Source organism: Hemitrygon akajei, unplaced genomic scaffold (genome assembly GCF_048418815.1).
Source record: "Hemitrygon akajei unplaced genomic scaffold, sHemAka1.3 Scf000075, whole genome shotgun sequence".
Classification (NCBI taxonomy): Eukaryota; Metazoa; Chordata; class Chondrichthyes; order Myliobatiformes; family Dasyatidae; genus Hemitrygon; species Hemitrygon akajei.
In genome coordinates, this window is record NW_027331961.1 from 2,099,746 (window position 1) to 2,117,815 (window position 18,070).

Below are 18,070 nucleotides of genomic sequence, written 5' to 3' on the forward strand. Positions count from 1 at the left end.
TCCCTCGTCAGCCACGGTTGCACTATTTTGCCATTTGAGTATTTCTTCATTTTTGGAATACCCGTCTCCTGCACCTTCCTCATTTTTCTCAGAAACACACGCCATTGCTGCTTTGCTGACATCCCTGCCAGCAGCTTCTTCCAATCTACCTTGTCCAGCTCCTCTCTCTCAACCCTATATGGTTATATGGTTACATGAGAAATAATCCTTTCTTTATCACAAATCTTTTGGTAATTTACGGCAATTTTTTTATCCATAAGTGAGAATACAGCAATTAGAAACCTTCATTTATATTTTTTACGTCAGACTTCAAAACAATATAACTGACCGGCGACAAGGAGTGACAGTTTCAATAATCAGTCCCGTTTCTCACCGTCACTCTGCATCGGGGAACCGATGATTAAAAAATCACACTTCAGGGCCGTGTCCGGGATCGCTGCAGATCCAGGGTCACTGCCGAGGGATTTGTCCATTTAACATCATTATATCGGCCAGGCTGCCGAATGCACCGTCCTCAGCAAAGGGAGCAAAAGGATTCTCTCCCGGGATCATCCCCCCCCCCCACCCCAGGACACCGGTGTCCCAGACTGAGCCCCGGCCCCCGGGCTCTTCCTGTCCGGGTAATTCCCCGGGGTGTCACGTGGGAGTATCGCACACGCACTTCCGGCGGAAGCTGCCCCGCCGGACAGCAGGCGGAAACACATCACGGTGGGACCGTTGCGAGCGACGCACACATCGCGAGGCCCGAGCCGGTTCCGTTAAAACCGTTGGGAATCAGCCCCAGCGTGCGGCATTAAAGGTAAGGGCGGGAGTTAAAGGGGAGGGCGGGGAGTCGGCCAAAATGTCCCCATCCCGCGGGCGGGGATGTTCACACATTCAGATGTTCACACGGTCACTCTCAGTCTGCGTCTGAGTTCCTCCAGAGATCTCAGTTCCTTCCACCCGGTCTCACTGAACCGATTCAACGCCAGCCTGAAACAGATGGGAGAATAAAGATGAAATAAACAGATTACACAACAGTGTCAGTAACAGGGGACCGGAGTTAATGTTTCAACAACACTCACAGACAAATATCACCAGAAAATCCGCGGATCCGCTGATATTTTATCACATTGAACATTAACAGAAACACTCACCAGATCCACTTCAGACTCGTGAGGGTCAGTATGAGGCGGCGGAGAGCGGGGACAGATCGGTCTGTCAGAGAGTTTGATCCCAGATCCAGCCCCGTCAGTGATGGGTTTGTACTGAGAGCGGAGACGAGATCCTCGGCACCAGAATCTGTGAGACCGACATCCTTCAGCCTGGAGATGAGAGAGAGTGAGGGTGAAGGACACAGTGAGACAGGAGACGGTACAAATCCCCAGTGTTTATCAGGAACACCATTACTGATCACATTAATGTTCAGGGACCGAAACCCTGTGACTGTAACAACAGTGTCCCACAGTCTGGGACTTACCACAGTCTCTGTATTTTACACTCCGGGTTCCTCAGAGCCGCAGACACCAGTTTCACTCCTGAATTTCCCAGGTTATTATTGTTCAGTCTAAACACAAACAGACAGATTGATGAACAAAGTGATTAAAACCGTGGGTCTGGGGGAATTTCTCTCACTCGGATATTTAAGCAAACATTAAACCCTTTATTAATTCACTGATCGTAGTTCCCATCACTGTCAATGTCCCTCACTGCCCAGCTCCAATGAATTCAACGAATGTCAGTAATTTCGTCTGCCGGTGTGACCCTGTAAACTCCACATATTCTCTCCCATTCCCTGATGGTTAGAAAAGTGTTCCTGACGTGAGACAGTCGGAAAGGGCGGGGGTGAAGGGGAGAAAGTCAAACAGTGAGGAAGATTTGAGAATCGGGAAATGTCGACGGGAGATGGAGGAAGAGCCATCACCTAATGTAAAGGATGGAAAGACACAGAAGGAAGCGCATGTGGAAGAGAGATCCCACAAGAGGAAGGGGGATGTGGGAGAGAGATCCCACAGGAGAAAGGGGGATGGGGGAGAGAGATCCCACAGGAGGAAGGGGGATGGGGGAGAGATATGCCACAGGAGGAAGGGAGATGGGGGAGAGAGGTCCCACAGGAGGAAGGGGGATGGGGGAGAGAGATCCCACAGGAGGAAGGGGGATGGGGGAGAGATATCCCACAGGAGGAACGGAGATGGGGGAGAGAGATCCCACAGGAGAGAGGGTGATGGGGGAGAGAGATCCCACAGGAGGAAGGGGGATGGGGGAGAGAGATTCCACAAGAGGAAGGGGGATGGAGAGAGAGATCCTACAGGAGGAAGGGGGATGGGGGAGAGAGATCCCATAGGAGAAAGGGGGATGGGGGAGAGACATCCCACAGGAGGAAGGGGGATGGGGGAGGGTTATCCCACAGGAGGAAGGGAGATGGGGGAGAGAGATCCCACAGGAGGAAGGGGGATGGGGGAGAGAGATCCCACAGGAGGAAGGGGGATGGGGGAGAGATATCCCACAGGAGGAAGGGAGATGGGGGAGAGAGATCCCACAGGAGAGAGGGTGACGGGGGAGAGAGATCCCACAGGAGGAAAGGGGATGGGGGAGAGAGATTCCACAATAGGAAGGGGGATGGAGAGAGAGATCCTACAGGAGGAAGGGGGATGGGGGAGAGAGATACCACAGGAGGAAGGGGGATGGGGGAGAGAGATCCCACAAGAGGAAGGGGATAGGGAAGAGAGATTACACAGGAGGAAGGGGATGGGGAAGAGAGATCCCACAAGAGGAAGGGGGATGGGGCAGAGTGATCCCACAGGAGGAAGGGGGATGGGGAACAGAGATCATACAGGAGGAAAGGGGATGGGGGAGAGAGATCCCACAGGAGGAAGGGGGATGGGGGAGAGAGATCCCACAGGAGGAAGTGGGATGGGTGTGAGCGATCCCACAGGAGGCAGGGGATTGGGGGAGAGCGGTCCCACAGGAGGAAGCGGGATGGGGAGAGAGATCCCACTGGAGGATGGGGGAGAGAGATCCCACAGGAGGAAGGGGGATGGGGTCCAGAGATCACACAGGAGGAATGGGGATGGAGGAGAGAGATCCCACAGGAGGAAGGGGGATGGGGGAGAGAGATTCCACAGGAGGAAAGGGATGGGGGAACGAGATCCCACTAGAGGAACGGGGATAGTTAAGAGAGATCCCACAGGATGAATGGGGATGGGGAAGGGTGAGCCCACAGGAGGGAAGGGAATGGGGGATATAGATCCCACAAGAGGAAGGGGGATGGGGTAGAGAGATCCCACAGGAGGAAGTGATGGAGAATAGAGGACCCACTGGAGGAAGGGGGATGGGGGAACGAGATCCCACAAGAGGAACGGGGATAGGGAAGAGAGATCCCACAGCAGGAAGGGGGGTGGTGGAGAGAGATCCCACAGGAGGAAGGGGGATGGGGAAGAGAGATCCCACAGCAGGAAGGGGGATGGTGGAGAGAGATCCCTCAGGAGGAAGGGGGATGGGGGAGAGAGATCCCACAGGAGGAAGGGGATGGGGAAGAGAGATCACACAGGAGGAAAGTGGATGGGGGAGAGCGATCCCACAGGCGGAATATGGAGGGAGAGAGATCCCACAGGAGGACGGGAGATGGGGCAGAGAGATCCCACAGAAGGAAAGGGGTTGGGGGAGAGCGGTCCCACAGCAGGAAGGGGGATGGGGAGAGAGATCCCACGGGAGGAAGGGGGATGGGGAACAGAGATCACACAGGAGGAAAGGGGATGGGCGAGCGAGATCCCACAGGAGGAAGGGGGGTGGGGGAGAGCGATCCCACAGGCGGAAGATGGAGGGAGAGAGATCCCACAGGAGGACGGGAGATGGGGCAGACAGATCCCACAGAAGGAAAGGGATTGGGGGAGAGCGGTCCCACAGCAGGAAGGGGGATGGGGAGAGTGATCCCACGGGAGGAAGGGGGATGGGGAACAGAGATCACACGGGAGGAAAGGGGATGTGGGAGAGAGATCACACAGGAGGAAGGGGGATGTGGAAGAGAGATCCCACAGGAGGAAGGGGGATGGGGAAGAGAGATCCCACAGGAGGAAGGGGGATGGGGTAGAGAGTTCCCACAGGATGAAGGGGATGGGGTAGAGAGATCCCACAGGAGGAAGGGGGATGGGGAAGAGGGATCCCACAGGAGGAAGGGGATGGGGGAGAGGGGTCCCACAGGAGGGAGGAGGATGGGGAGAGAGATCCCACTGGAGGAAGGGGGATGGGGGAGAGCGATCCCACAGGCGGAAGGGGGATGGAGGGAGAGAGATCCCACAGGAGGACGGGAGATGAGGCAGAGAGATCCCACAGGAGGAAGGGGAACGGGGGACAGCGGTCCCACAGCAGGAAGGGGGATGGGGAGGGAGATCCCACTGGAGGAAGGGGGATGGGGAACAGAGATCACACAGGAGGAAAGGGGTTGGGGGAGAGAGATCCCACAGGAGGAAGGGGATGGGGGAGAGCGGTCCCACAGGAGGAAGTGGGATGTGGAGTGAGGTCCCACTGGAGGATGGGGGACAGAGATCCCACAGGAGGAAGGGGGATGGGGGAGAGAGTTCCCACAGGAGGAAGGGGGATCGGGAAGAGAGATCCCACAGGAGGAAGGGGGATGGGGGAGAGAGATCCCACAGGAGGAAGTGGGATGGATGTGAGCGATCCCACAGGAGGAAGGGGATTGGGGGAGAGCGGTCCCACAGGAGGAAGGGGGATGGGGAGAGAGATCCCACTGGAGGATGGGGGAGAGAGATCCCACAGGAGGAAGGGGGATGGGGACCAGAGATCACACAGGAGGAATGGGGATGGAGGAGAGAGATCCCACAGGAGGAAGGGGGATGGGGGAGAGAGATTCCACAGGAGGAAAGGGATGGGGGAACGAGATCCCACTAGTGGAACGGGGATAGTTAAGAGAGATCCCACAGGATGAAGGGGGATGGGGAAGAGAGATTCCACAGCAGGAAGGGGTATTGGGGAGAGAGATCCCACAGGAGGACTGGGGATGGGGGAGAGAGATCCCACAGGAGGAAGGGGGATGGGGGAGAGAGTTCCCACAGGAGGAAGTGATGGAGAATAGAGGACCCACAGGAGGAAGGGGGATGGGGGAGAGAGTTCCCACAGAAGGAAGGGGGATCGGGAAGAGAGATCCCACAGGAGGAAGGGGGATGGAGGAGAGAGATCCCACAGGAGGAAGGGGGATGGGGGAGAGAGATTCCACAGGAGGAAAGGGATGGGGGAACGAGATCCCACTAGAGGAACGGGGATAGTTAAGAGAGATCCCACAGGATGAATGGGGATGGGGAAGGGTGAGCCCACAGGAGGGAAGGGAATGGGGGATATAGATCCCACAAGAGGAAGGGGGATGGGGTAGAGAGATCCCACAGGAGGAAGTGATGGAGAATAGAGGACCCACTGGAGGAAGGGGGATGGGGGAACGAGATCCCACAAGAGGAACGGGGATAGGGAAGAGAGATCCCACAGCAGGAAGGGGGGTGGTGGAGAGAGATCCCACAGGAGGAAGGGGGATGGGGAAGAGAGATCCCACAGCAGGAAGGGGGATGGTGGAGAGAGATCCCTCAGGAGGAAGGGGGATGGGGGAGAGAGATCTCACAGGAGGAAGGGGATGGGGAAGAGAGATCACACAGGAGGAAAGTGGATGGGGGAGAGCGATCCCACAGGCGGAATATGGAGGGAGAGAGATCCCACAGGAGGACGGGAGATGGGGCAGAGAGATCCCACAGAAGGAAAGGGGTTGGGGGAGAGCGGTCCCACAGCAGGAAGGGGGATGGGGAGAGAGATCCCACGGGAGGAAGGGGGATGGGGAACAGAGATCACACAGGAGGAAAGGGGATGGGCGAGCGAGATCCCACAGGAGGAAGGGGGGTGGGGGAGAGCGATCCCACAGGCGGAAGATGGAGGGAGAGAGATCCCACAGGAGGACGGGAGATGGGGCAGACAGATCCCACAGAAGGAAAGGGATTGGGGGAGAGCGGTCCCACAGCAGGAAGGGGGATGGGGGAGAGTGATCCCACGGGAGGAAGGGGGATGGGGAACAGAGATCACACGGGAGGAAAGGGGATGTGGGAGAGAGATCCCACAGGAGGAAGGGGGATGTGGAAGAGAGATCCCACAGGAGGAAGGGGGATGGGGAAGAGAGATCCCACAGGAGGAAGGGGGATGGGGTAGAGAGTTCCCACAGGATGAAGGGGATGGGGTAGAGAGATCCCACAGGAGGAAGGGGGATGGGGAAGAGGGATCCCACAGGAGGAAGGGGATGGGGGAGAGGGGTCCCACAGGAGGGAGGAGGATGGGGAGAGAGATCCCACTGGAGGAAGGGGGATGGGGGAGAGCGATCCCACAGGCGGAAGGGGGATGGAGGGAGAGAGATCCCACAGGAGGACGGGAGATGAGGCAGAGAGATCCCACAGGAGGAAGGGGAATGGGGGACAGCGGTCCCACAGCAGGAAGGGGGATGGGGAGGGAGATCCCACTGGAGGAAGGGGGATGGGGAACAGAGATCACACAGGAGGAAAGGGGTTGGGGGAGAGAGATCCCACAGGAGGAAGGGGATGGGGGAGAGCGGTCCCACAGGAGGAAGTGGGATGTGGAGTGAGGTCCCACTGGAGGATGGGGGACAGAGATCCCACAGGAGGAAGGGGGATGGGGGAGAGAGTTCCCACAGGAGGAAGGGGGATCGGGAAGAGAGATCCCACAGGAGGAAGCGGGATGGGGAGAGAGATCCCACTGGAGGATGGGGGAGAGAGATCCCACAGGAGGAAGGGGGATGGGGTCCAGAGATCACACAGGAGGAATGGGGATGGAGGAGAGAGATCCCACAGGAGGAAGGGGGATGGGGGAGAGAGATTCCACAGGAGGAAAGGGATGGGGGAACGAGATCCCACTAGAGGAACGGGGATAGTTAAGAGAGATCCCACAGGATGAATGGGGATGGGGAAGGGTGAGCCCACAGGAGGGAAGGGAATGGGGGATATAGATCCCACAAGAGGAAGGGGGATGGGGTAGAGAGATCCCACAGGAGGAAGTGATGGAGAATAGAGGACCCACTGGAGGAAGGGGGATGGGGGAACGAGATCCCACAAGAGGAACGGGGATAGGGAAGAGAGATCCCACAGCAGGAAGGGGGATGGTGGAGAGAGATCCCTCAGGAGGAAGGGGGATGGGGGAGAGAGATCCCACAGGAGGAAGGGGATGGGGAAGAGAGATCACACAGGAGGAAAGTGGATGGGGGAGAGCGATCCCACAGGCGGAATATGGAGGGAGAGAGATCCCACAGGAGGACGGGAGATGGGGCAGAGAGATCCCACAGAAGGAAAGGGGTTGGGGGAGAGCGGTCCCACAGCAGGAAGGGGGATGGGGAGAGAGATCCCACGGGAGGAAGGGGGATGGGGAACAGAGATCACACAGGAGGAAAGGGGATGGGCGAGCGAGATCCCACAGGAGGAAGGGGGGTGGGGGAGAGCGATCCCACAGGCGGAAGATGGAGGGAGAGAGATCCCACAGGAGGACGGGAGATGGGGCAGACAGATCCCACAGAAGGAAAGGGATTGGGGGAGAGCGGTCCCACAGCAGGAAGGGGGATGGGGAGAGTGATCCCACGGGAGGAAGGGGGATGTGGAAGAGAGATCCCACAGGAGGAAGGGGGATGGGGAAGAGAGATCCCACAGGAGGAAGGGGGATGGGGTAGAGAGTTCCCACAGGATGAAGGGGATGGGGTAGAGAGATCCCACAGGAGGAAGGGGGATGGGGAAGAGGGATCCCACTGGAGGAAGGGGGATGGGGGAGAGCGATCCCACAGGCGGAAGGGGGATGGAGGGAGAGAGATCCCACAGGAGGACGGGAGATGAGGCAGAGAGATCCCACAGGAGGAAGGGGAATGGGGGACAGCGGTCCCACAGCAGGAAGGGGGTTGGGGAGGGAGATCCCACTGGAGGAAGGGGGATGGGGAACAGAGATCACACAGGAGGAAAGGGGTTGGGGGAGAGAGATCCCACAGGAGGAAGGGGATGGGGGAGAGCGGTCCCACAGGAGGAAGTGGGATGTGGAGTGAGGTCCCACTGGAGGATGGGGGACAGAGATCCCACAGGAGGAAGGGGGATGGGGGAGAGAGTTCCCACAGGAGGAAGGGGGATGTGGAGTGAGGTCCCACTGGAGGATGGGGGACAGAGATCCCACAGGAGGAAGGGGATGGGGGAGAGAGTTCCCACAGGAGGAAGGGGGATCGGGAAGAGAGATCCCACAGGAGGAAGCGGGATGGGGAGAGAGAGATCCCACAGGAGGAAGTGGGATGGATGTGAGCGATCCCACAGGAGGAAGGGGATTGGGGGAGAGCGGTCCCACAGGAGGAAGGGGGATGGGGAGAGAGATCCCACTGGAGGATGGGGGAGAGAGATCCCACAGGAGGAAGGGGGATGGGGACCAGAGATCACACAGGAGGAATGGGGATGGAGGAGAGAGATCCCACAGGAGGAAGGGGGATGGGGGAGAGAGATTCCACAGGAGGAAAGGGATGGGGGAACGAGATCCCACTAGAGGAACGGGGATAGTTAAGAGAGATCCCACAGGATGAAGGGGGATGGGGAAGAGAGATTCCACAGCAGGAAGGGGTATTGGGGAGAGAGATCCCACAGGAGGACTGGGGATGGGGGAGAGAGATCCCACAGGAGGAAGGGGGTTGGGGGAGAGAAATCCCACAGGAGGAAGGGGGATGGGGGAGAGAGTTCCCACAGGAGGAAGTGATGGAGAATAGAGGACCCACAGGAGGAAGGGGGATGGGGGAGAGAGTTCCCACAGAAGGAAGGGGGATCGGGAAGAGAGATCCCACAGGAGGAAGGGGGATGTGGGAGAGAGATCGCACAGGAGGAAGGGGGATGGGGAAGAGAGTTCGCACAGGAGGAAGGGGGATGGGGCAGAGAGATCGGACAGGAGGAAGGGGGATGGGGGAGAGAGATCCCACAGGAGGAAGTGGGATGCTGAGGAGAGATCCAACTGCTGGAAGGGGGAGTGCGAACAGACAGCCCAGAGGATGAATGGGGGATGGGAAAGTGAGATCCCACAGGAGGATTGCTACCCGTGCCACGTGCTATTGAGGCTAGAAATAATGCAGCTAAATACGTGGCTGAGGGGATGGTGCATGAGGGAGGGGTTTATGTTTCTGGACAATTGGGCTTTCTTCCAGGGGAGGTGGGACCAGTTCGAATTGGGCAGTTTGCACCTGAACTGGAGGGGGACTAACATCCTTGCCGGTAAGTTAGCAAGTTCTGCTCCGGGAGTTTTAATCAAGGTTGCAGGGGGAGGGGGCAGAGTGTTAGAGCAGATAGTGATGTGGAGGAGGATAATGGTCATGCGAGGACTGCCTGTATAGACAGATATCAATGGTTTGTCCGAGACAGAAATGTTCTCAGTTGCATCTATTTCAATGCAAAGAGTATTGTAGGTAAGGCAGTTGAGTTTAGGGCGTGGATTGGCACATGATGATTTCGACATTATTGCTATTAGTAAGACTTGTTTTGCAGGAGGGGCAGGACTGGCAGCTTCATGTACCGATGTTACGTTGTTTCAGACGTGATAGAGGGGGAGGAGTGGCATTACTAGTCAGGGAGAACATCACAGTTGTGCGTAGATGGGACGGCCCGGAGGTCTCGTCTACAGAGGCCGTATGGGTGGAGCTGAGGAACGTGAAAGGAGTGACCACACGAATAGGGTATTATTATATACGGCCCAATCGTTAGAGAGAATCGGAGGAGCAATTCTGTAGAGAGTTAGCACACCAATGTAAGAAACAGGAATTTGTAATCGGAGGGGATTTTAACTTCCCACATATTGACCTGGACGCCCACTCTGTGAAAGGGTTAGATGGCGTGGAGTTTGTCAAATGTGTTCAGGAAAGTTTTTAAATCAATATATTGATGTACCAACGAGGGAGGGTGCAGTACCTGATCTATTAGGGAATCAGACAGGTCAGGTGACAGAAGTATGTGTAAGTGAACATTTTGGGTCCAGTGACCATAATGTCATTAGTTTCAAGATAATTATGGATAAGGACAGGACTGGTCCACCAATTAAGGTTCTGAACTGGAGAAGGGCCAATTTTGTGGAAATGAGAGAGGATCTGAGAAGAGTGGATTGGGATAAGCAGATTGGGTGTTTGGCAGGTATAGGCAACAAGGAACAAATGAGATACTTGAAGAATATAGAGAATGTAAGTGACTACTAAAGAAGGAAATCAGGAAGGCAAAAAGAAGACATGAGGTTGTGTTGGCAGATAATGTGAAGGTAAACCCAAAGGGTTCCTACGAGTATATTAAGAGTAAAAGGTTAGTAAAGGACAAAATTGGTCCCCTAGAAGATCAGAGTGGTTGTCTATGTGGTCTATGTGTGGAGCATCACGAGATGGGGAAGATCTTAAACAGTTTTTTTGCGTCAGTGTCTACTCAGGAAACTGGCATAGCGGATATGGAATTAAAGGAAACAAACAGTAGTGCCATGGAACGCGGCCAGTGAGTGAGGGGGCCAGTGAGTGAGTGGAGATTTTAGGCTTTGACAGGTCTTTACAATGCCTCCTGAGACGGTGATGTGCCTCTCCTGTGAGATGTGGCAGTCTTGGGGGAACTCCCCTCTCCCGCAGAGTCACATCTGCCAGAAGTGCTTGCGGCTGGGCGATCTGGAAAACCGTGTGAGGAATCTGGAGCAGCAGCTGGATGACCTTCGACTCATAAGGGAGAATAAGGCAGACATAGATGAGAGCTACAGGGAGGTAGTCACACCTAGGCTGCCGGAAGCAGGTCGTTGGGTGACAGTCCGAGGGGGAAAGCGAAGGAGAGTAGACAGGTAGTGCAGAGCACCCCTGTAGTCATTCCCCTGAATAATAAGTTTACCGTCCTGGATGCTGTTGGTGAGGACGACCGACCAGGTGTGAGCTACGGTGGCAGGGCCTCTGTCACTGAGTCTGACCCTGTGATGCAGAAGGGTGGGACGGAGAGGAGGAGAGCTGTCGTCATTGGAGACTCAATAGTCAGGGGAGCAGACAGGAGATTTTGTGGACGTGAGAAGGAAACCCGCATGGTTTGTTGCCTCCCGGGTGCCAGGGTCCGGGATATGTCTGACCGAGTACATGACATTCTGGTACGAGAGGGAAAGCAACCAGAAGTCGTGATACATATTGGTACCAATGACATAGGCAGGAAGAGGGTTGAGGTCCTGAAGGGTGAATTTCGGGAACTAGGCAGAAGGCTGAAGAACAGGACCTCAAGGGTGGTGTTCTCAGGATTGTTGCCAGTACTACGTGATAGTGATGGTAAGAATTGGAGGAGATGACAGTTGAATGCGTGGCTGAGGAGTTCCTGCAGGGGACAGGGTTTTAGATTTTTAGACCATTGGTATCTCTTCTGGGGAAGGTGGGACCTGTACAGATTGGATGGGTTGCACCTGAACTCAAGGGGGAGCAATACCCTTGCTGGTAGGTTTGCTAGCATCGTTCGGGAGGGTTCAAACTAATTTGCAAGGGGGATGGGACCCAGAGCGATAGAGCAGTGAAAGAAGTGCATGGAGTAAAGCCAGATCTGACACAGACAGGCTTTGAGGAAAGTGCAGCAGAATAAAGGGTATAAAGGCAGTGAGGTAGAAGGGCTAAAGTGTGTATACTTCAATGCAAGAAACATCAGGAACAAAGGTGATGAACTGAGAGCTTGGATACATACATGGAATTATGATGTAGTGGCCATTACGGAGTCTTGGCTGGCACCAGGGCAGGAATGGATTCTCAATATTCCTGGATTTCAGTGCTTTAAAAGGGATAGAGAGGGGGGAAAGGGGGAGGAGGGGTGGCATTACTGGTCAGGGATACTATTACAGCTACAGAAAGGATGGGTAATGTAGCAGGATCCTCTTTTGAGTCAGTATGGTTGGAAGTCAGGAGCAGGAAGGGAGCAGTTACTCTACTAGGGGTATTCTATAGGCCCTCTGGTTGCAGCAGAGATACCGAGGAGCAGATGTGGAGGCATATTTTGGAAAGGTGCAAAAATAACAGGGTTGTTATCATGGGTGACTTTAACTTCCCTAATATTGATTGGCACTTGATTAGTTCCAAGGGTTCAGATGGGGCAGAGTTTGTTAAATGTGTCCAGGATGGATTCCTGTCACAGTATGTTGACAGGCCGACTAGGGGGAATGCCATACCAGATCTAGTATTAGGTAACGAACGGGGTCAGGTCACAGATCTGTCAGTGCGTGAGCATCTGGGGGACAGTGACCACCGCTCCCTGACCTTTAGCATTATCATGGAAAAGGATAGAATCAGAGAGGACAGGAATATTTTTAATTGGGGAAGGGGAAATTATGAGGCTATAAGTAGAACGCGGGTGTGAATTGGGATGATGTTTTTGCACGGAAATGTACTATGGACATGTGGTCGATGTTTAAGGATCTCTTGTTGGATGTTAGGGATTAATTTGTCACGCTGAGGAAGATAACGAATGGTAGGGTGAAGGAACCATGGGTGACAAGTGAAGTGGAAAATCTAGTCAGGTGGAAGAAGGCAGCGTACACGAGGTTTAGGAAGCAAGGATCAGATGGGTCTATTGAGGAATATAGGGTAGCAAGAAATGAGCTTAAGAAGGGGCTGAGAAGAGCAAGAAGGGGGCATGAGAAGGCCTTGGCAAGTAGGGTAAAGGAAAACCCCAAGGCAATTATGTGAGGAACAATAGGATGACAGGGATGATGGTAGGACCGATTAGAGATAAGAGTGGAGAGGTGTGCCTGGAGGCTGTGGAAGTGAGCGAGGTCCTCAATGAATACATCTCTTCGGTATTCACCAATGAGAGGGAACTTGATGACGGTGAGGACAATATGAGTGAGGTTGACGTTCTGGAGCATGTTGATATTAAGCTAGTGGAGGTGTTGGAGTTGTTTGGACGGATAAGTCCCCGGGGCCGGTCGGAATATTCCCCAGGCTGCTCCACGAGGCAAGGGAAGAGATTGCTGAACCTCTGGCTAGGATCTTTATGTTGTCGTTGTCCACGGGAATGGTACGGGAGGATTGGAGGGAGACGAATGCTGTCCCCTTGTTCAAAAAAGGTAGTAGGGATAGTCCAGGTAATTATAGATCAGTGAGCCTTACATCTGTGGTGGGAAAGCTGTTGGAAAAGATTCTTAGAGATAGGATCTATGGGCATTTAGAGTATCATGGTCTGATCAGGGACAGTTAGCATGGATTTGTGAAGGGCAGATCGTGCCTAACAAGCCTGTTAGAGTTCTTTGAGGAGGTGACCAGGCCTATAGATGAGGGTAGTGCAGTGGATGTGATCTACAAGGATTTTAGTAAGGCATTTGACAAGGTTCCACATGGTAGGCTTATTCAGAAAGTCAGAAGGCATAGGATCCAGGGAAGTTTGGCCAGGTGGATTCAGAATTGGATTGCCTGCAGAAGGCAGATGGTCATGGTGGAGGTAGAACAATCAGATTGGAGGGTTGTGACTAGTGGTGTCCCGCAAGGATCTGTTCTGGGACTTCTACTTTTTGTGATTTTTATTAACGACCTTGATGTGGGAGTAGAAGGGTGGGTTGGCAAGTTTGCAGATGACACAAAGGTTGGTACTGTTGTAGATTGTGTAGAAGATTGTCGAAGATTTCAGAGAGACACTGATAGGATGCAGAAGTGGGCTGAGAAGTGGCAGATGGAGTTCAACCCGGAGAAGTGTGAGGTGGTACACTTCGGAAGGACAAACTCCAAGGCAGAGTACAAAGTAAATGGCAATTTAGTTGGTAGTGTGGAGGAGCAGAGCGATCAGGGGATATATGCCCACATATCCCTGAAAGTTGCCTCATAGGTAGATAGGGTAGTTAAGAAAGCTTATGGAGTGTTAGTTTTCATAAGTCAAAGGATAGAGTTTAAGAGACGCGATGTAATGATGCAGCTCTATAAAATTCTAGTTAGGCCACACTTGGAGTACTGTGTCCAGTTCTGGTCACCTCACTATAGGAAGGATGTGGAAGCATTGGAAAGGGTACAGAGGAGATTTACCAGGATTCTGCCTGGTTTAGAGAGTATGGACTGTGATCAGAGATTAAGGGAGCTAGGGTTTTACTCTCTGGAGAGAAGGAGGATGAGAGGAGACATGATAGAGGTGTACAAGATATTAAGAGGAATAGACAGAGTGGACAGCCAGCGCCTCTTCCCCAGGGCAACACTGCTCAGTACAAGAGGACATGGTTTTAAGGTAAGGAGAGGGAAGTTCAAGGGGGATATTAGAGGAAAGTTTTTCACTCAGAGAGTGGTTCGTGCGTGGAATGCACTGCCTGAGTCAGTGGTGGAGGCAGATACACTAGTGAAGTTTAAGAGACTACTAGACAGGCATATGGAGGAAATTAAGGTGGGGGGTTATATGGCAGGCAGGTTTTGAGGGTCGGCACAACATTGTGGGCCGAAGGGCCTGTAATGTGCTGTACTATTCTATGTTTTATGGAACATATAGAGATTAAAGAGGAGGAGGTGCTTACTGCCTTACAGCAAATAAAGGTAAATAAATCCCCCAGGCCTGACATGATATTTTCTCGGACCTTGAGAGAGACTAGTGTAGAAATTGCAGGGGTCCTGGCAGAAATATTTAAAGTGTCCTTCGCCACAATTGCTGTGCCGGAAGATTGGAGGGTAGCTCATGTTGTTCCGTTGTTTGAAAAAGGCTCCAAAAATACACCAGGTAATTACAGGCCAGTGAGCCTGACATCGGTATTAGGTAATTTATTGGAAGGTGTTCTGAGAGATCGGATATACAAGGATTTGGACAACCAAGGGCTGATTAAAGATAGTCAGCATGGCTTTGTTCATGGCAGATCGTGTTTAATGAATCCTGTAGTGTTTTTCGAGGAGGTTACCAAGAATGCACATGAAGGAAAGGCTGTGGATGTTGTCTACATGAACTTTAGTAAGGCTTTTGACAAGGTTCCACATGGGAGGTTAGTTCAGAAGGTTCAGACAGTAGGTATCCATGGAGAGGTTGTAGATTGGATTCGAAATTGGCTCTGTGTGAGAAGACAGAGTGGTAGTGGATCATTGCTTCTCAGACTGGAGGCCTGTGACTAGTGGTGTGTCTTAGGGATCTGTGCTGGGACCATTGTTGTTTGTTGTCTGTATCAGTGATCTAGATGATAGTGTGATAAATTGGATCAGCAAGTTTGCTGATGACACTAAGATTGGAGGCGTTGTGGACAGCGAGGAAGGCTTCCAAAGCTTGCAGAGGAATCTGGACCAACTGGCAACATGGGCCAGAAAATGGCAGATGGAATTTAATGCAGACAAGTGTGAGGTGTTCCATTTAGTAAGGACAAATCAAGGTAGGACATACACAGTAAATGGTAGGGCACTGAGGAGTGCGCAGGAAGAAAGGGATCTGGGAGTTCAGATACGTAATTCCCTGAAAGTGGCGTCACAGGGAGACAGGGTTGTAAAGAAGGCTTTTGGCATCCTGGCATTCATAAATCAAAGTTGAGTATAGGAGTTGGGATGTTATGGTGAGGTTGTATAAGACATTGGTGAGGCCAAATTTGGAGTATTGTGTGCAGTTCTGGTCACTGAACTATAGGACGGATATCAGTAAGACTGAAAGTGAGCAGAAAAGATCTGCGAGGATGTTGCCGGCTCTTCAGGAGTTGAGTTACAAGGAAAGATTGAACAGGTTAGGACTTTATTCCTTGGAGCGCAGAAGAATGAGGGGAGATTTGATAGAATTTTACACAATTACGAGGGGTATAGACAGGGTAGATGCGAATGGGCTCTTTCCACACGGATTAGGAGAGATAAATTACAAAAGGACTTTGCTTCAGGGTGAAAGGGGAAAGGTTTAAGGGGACACTCAGAGAGTTGTGAGAGTGTGGAACGAGCTGCCATCTGATGTGGAAAATGCGGACACACTCTTAAGTTTTAAGAATAAATCTGATAGATGCATGGATGGGAGAGGTCTGGAGGGCTATGGACTGGGTGCAGGTCAATGGGGCTAGCGGAATAAAGTTTTGGCACAGAGCAGAATGGCCGAATGGCTTGTTTTCTGTGCTGTAGTGTTCTATGATTTTACGATTCTATGAAGGAATATGGGGAGGTCAGTTCCCACAGGAAGAAGGGGGATGGGGAAGAGAGATCCCACAGCAGGAAGGGCGATGGGGTAGAGAGATCCGACTGGTGGAAGGGGAATGGGGAGGAGAGATCCAACAGGAGGGAGGGGGATGGGGCTGAGATCCCACAGGCGGAAGGCGGATGTGGAAATGAGATCCCGTAGGCGGATGGGGGATGGGGAAAAGAGATCTGACAGAAGGAATGGGGGATGAGAAGGGATACCACTGGAGGGAAGTGAAATGGGAAGAGAGAACCTACAGGAGGAAGGGGAATGTGGAAGAGAGATCCCACGGGAAGAAGGGGGATGGGGTAGAGAGATCCCACAGGTGGAAGGGGAATAGGGAAGAGAGATTCCACAAGAGGAAGGGGGATGGGGAAGAGAGATTCGACAGGAGGAAGGGGAATGGGGAGGAGAGATCCAACAGGAGGGAGGTGGATGGGGAAGTGAGATCCCACAGGATGAAGGGGGTTTGCGAAGAGAGACCCCGTAGGCGGATGGGGGATGGGGAAGAGAGATCCCACGGGAAGAATGGGAATGGGGAAGAAAGATCCCGCAGGAAGGAGGGGTGTGGAAAAGACATTTCACTGGAGGATGAGGAAAGGGTAATAGAGAGCCCACAGGAGGAATGGGGATGGGGACGAGATCCCTAAGAATCGAAGGGGGATTGGGATAAAAAGTCCCACAGGAGGATTCCAAGGGTAAACGATAATCCTACAAGACGAGAGGATGCAGAAAATTTTTGTACGTGTGTGCTGGGTCTGAACAGAGACCCAGAGGAGATGCGGCCTCGCTCTCTGTGTATCTGGTAGTGAGCAAAGTTACACACTATCAAGGGCAGGGGAGGACAATCTCACAATGGTATTTCTTTCCTACTCACTGGGACAGTCTGCAGACGGTCTCTTGTCCCTCACTGGGAAGGGGGTGTGAATCTCTGACCCACCTGCTGCATTCAGTGTCGGTCTGGGTGTCAGTAACAGTGAGAAGGAACATTGTCAATGGACGTGTCACAGGCAGCAGGAAACACGGCCATTCCTGTGATTTACTACCATTAAACCAATGGTCGGTATTCACTGATCTGATGAAGTCTCCAACATCCCTTCACAAGGAACCACAGAACCCTCCTGTCCTTGGGGAATTACTGACCGATCCCCTGGGCATTTGTCACAATTCTTCACAATCTGATTTATCACAGTTTAACCCAAATCCCTTTACATTGAAATGACACAATAGAACAGTTTCACAGTTCAGAGTGAGAGTTAAATCAAGTTACCTCAACTCCTGGCACTTGTGCAGCCCGGGTCCCAGCCGCTGGATTCCTTCACACTGAATGTGGCATTTCTCCAGGTTGAGGTGTTTTACTGTATCACAGAGTCCGATGGCATGAGACAGGACCGCGCAGTCAATCGGGGTCAGTGTTATTCCACTGAATGAAAGTGTTTCCACAGATCCCAGTGCGGCCTGAGCCACTCCACGATTCTGAGACTCAAACAGGTAGTGCAATGTGTTCAGGAGCCTCCTTTTACCAGCTTCACTCCCTGTGTTTCCACTCTTGTGTTTAACCTCCTCCTTCACCCAGTCAATCACCCGGCAGGTTGTGTCATGATGAAATGGACCCAGAAAGTCCACCAGGCCCCGAGCTGTCATTGGGGAGGAGAGACCAGCAACAAAACGGAGAAATACCTCAAATCGCCCATCTGTCGTGCTGTGGGCATCAGTGAGGAATTTCAGGATATCCCCGGGATGTGGATTCAGGAATTGTGCGACTGCAGCTACAAACTCTTGGATGGTGAGGTGTGGGAATGTGTACACCACGCTCTGGGCAGAATCCTCTCTCTCCAAAAGCTCCATCAGGAACCCGGACAGGAACTGGGAAGGCTGAAGACTGTAGTTGACCAAATCTCCATCTGAAAACACAATCTTCTTCTCCAACACTCCTCTGAAGGCCATCTGAC

At 53.0% G+C, this 18,070-nt stretch overlaps 1 long non-coding RNA gene across 1 annotated transcript; it reads right to left on the reverse strand.

Annotated features, from left to right (window-relative positions):
* Positions 1 to 343: 343 nt before the first annotated feature.
* LOC140722338 (uncharacterized) lies at positions 344 to 17,661 on the reverse strand. The gene is made up of 4 exons (XR_012097588.1): positions 17,389 to 17,661; positions 1,460 to 1,546; positions 1,137 to 1,304; positions 344 to 972 (listed from the first exon to the last, which is right to left on the reverse strand). It is a non-coding gene; the product is annotated as an uncharacterized lncRNA (long non-coding RNA).
* Positions 17,662 to 18,070: the final 409 nt, after the last annotated feature.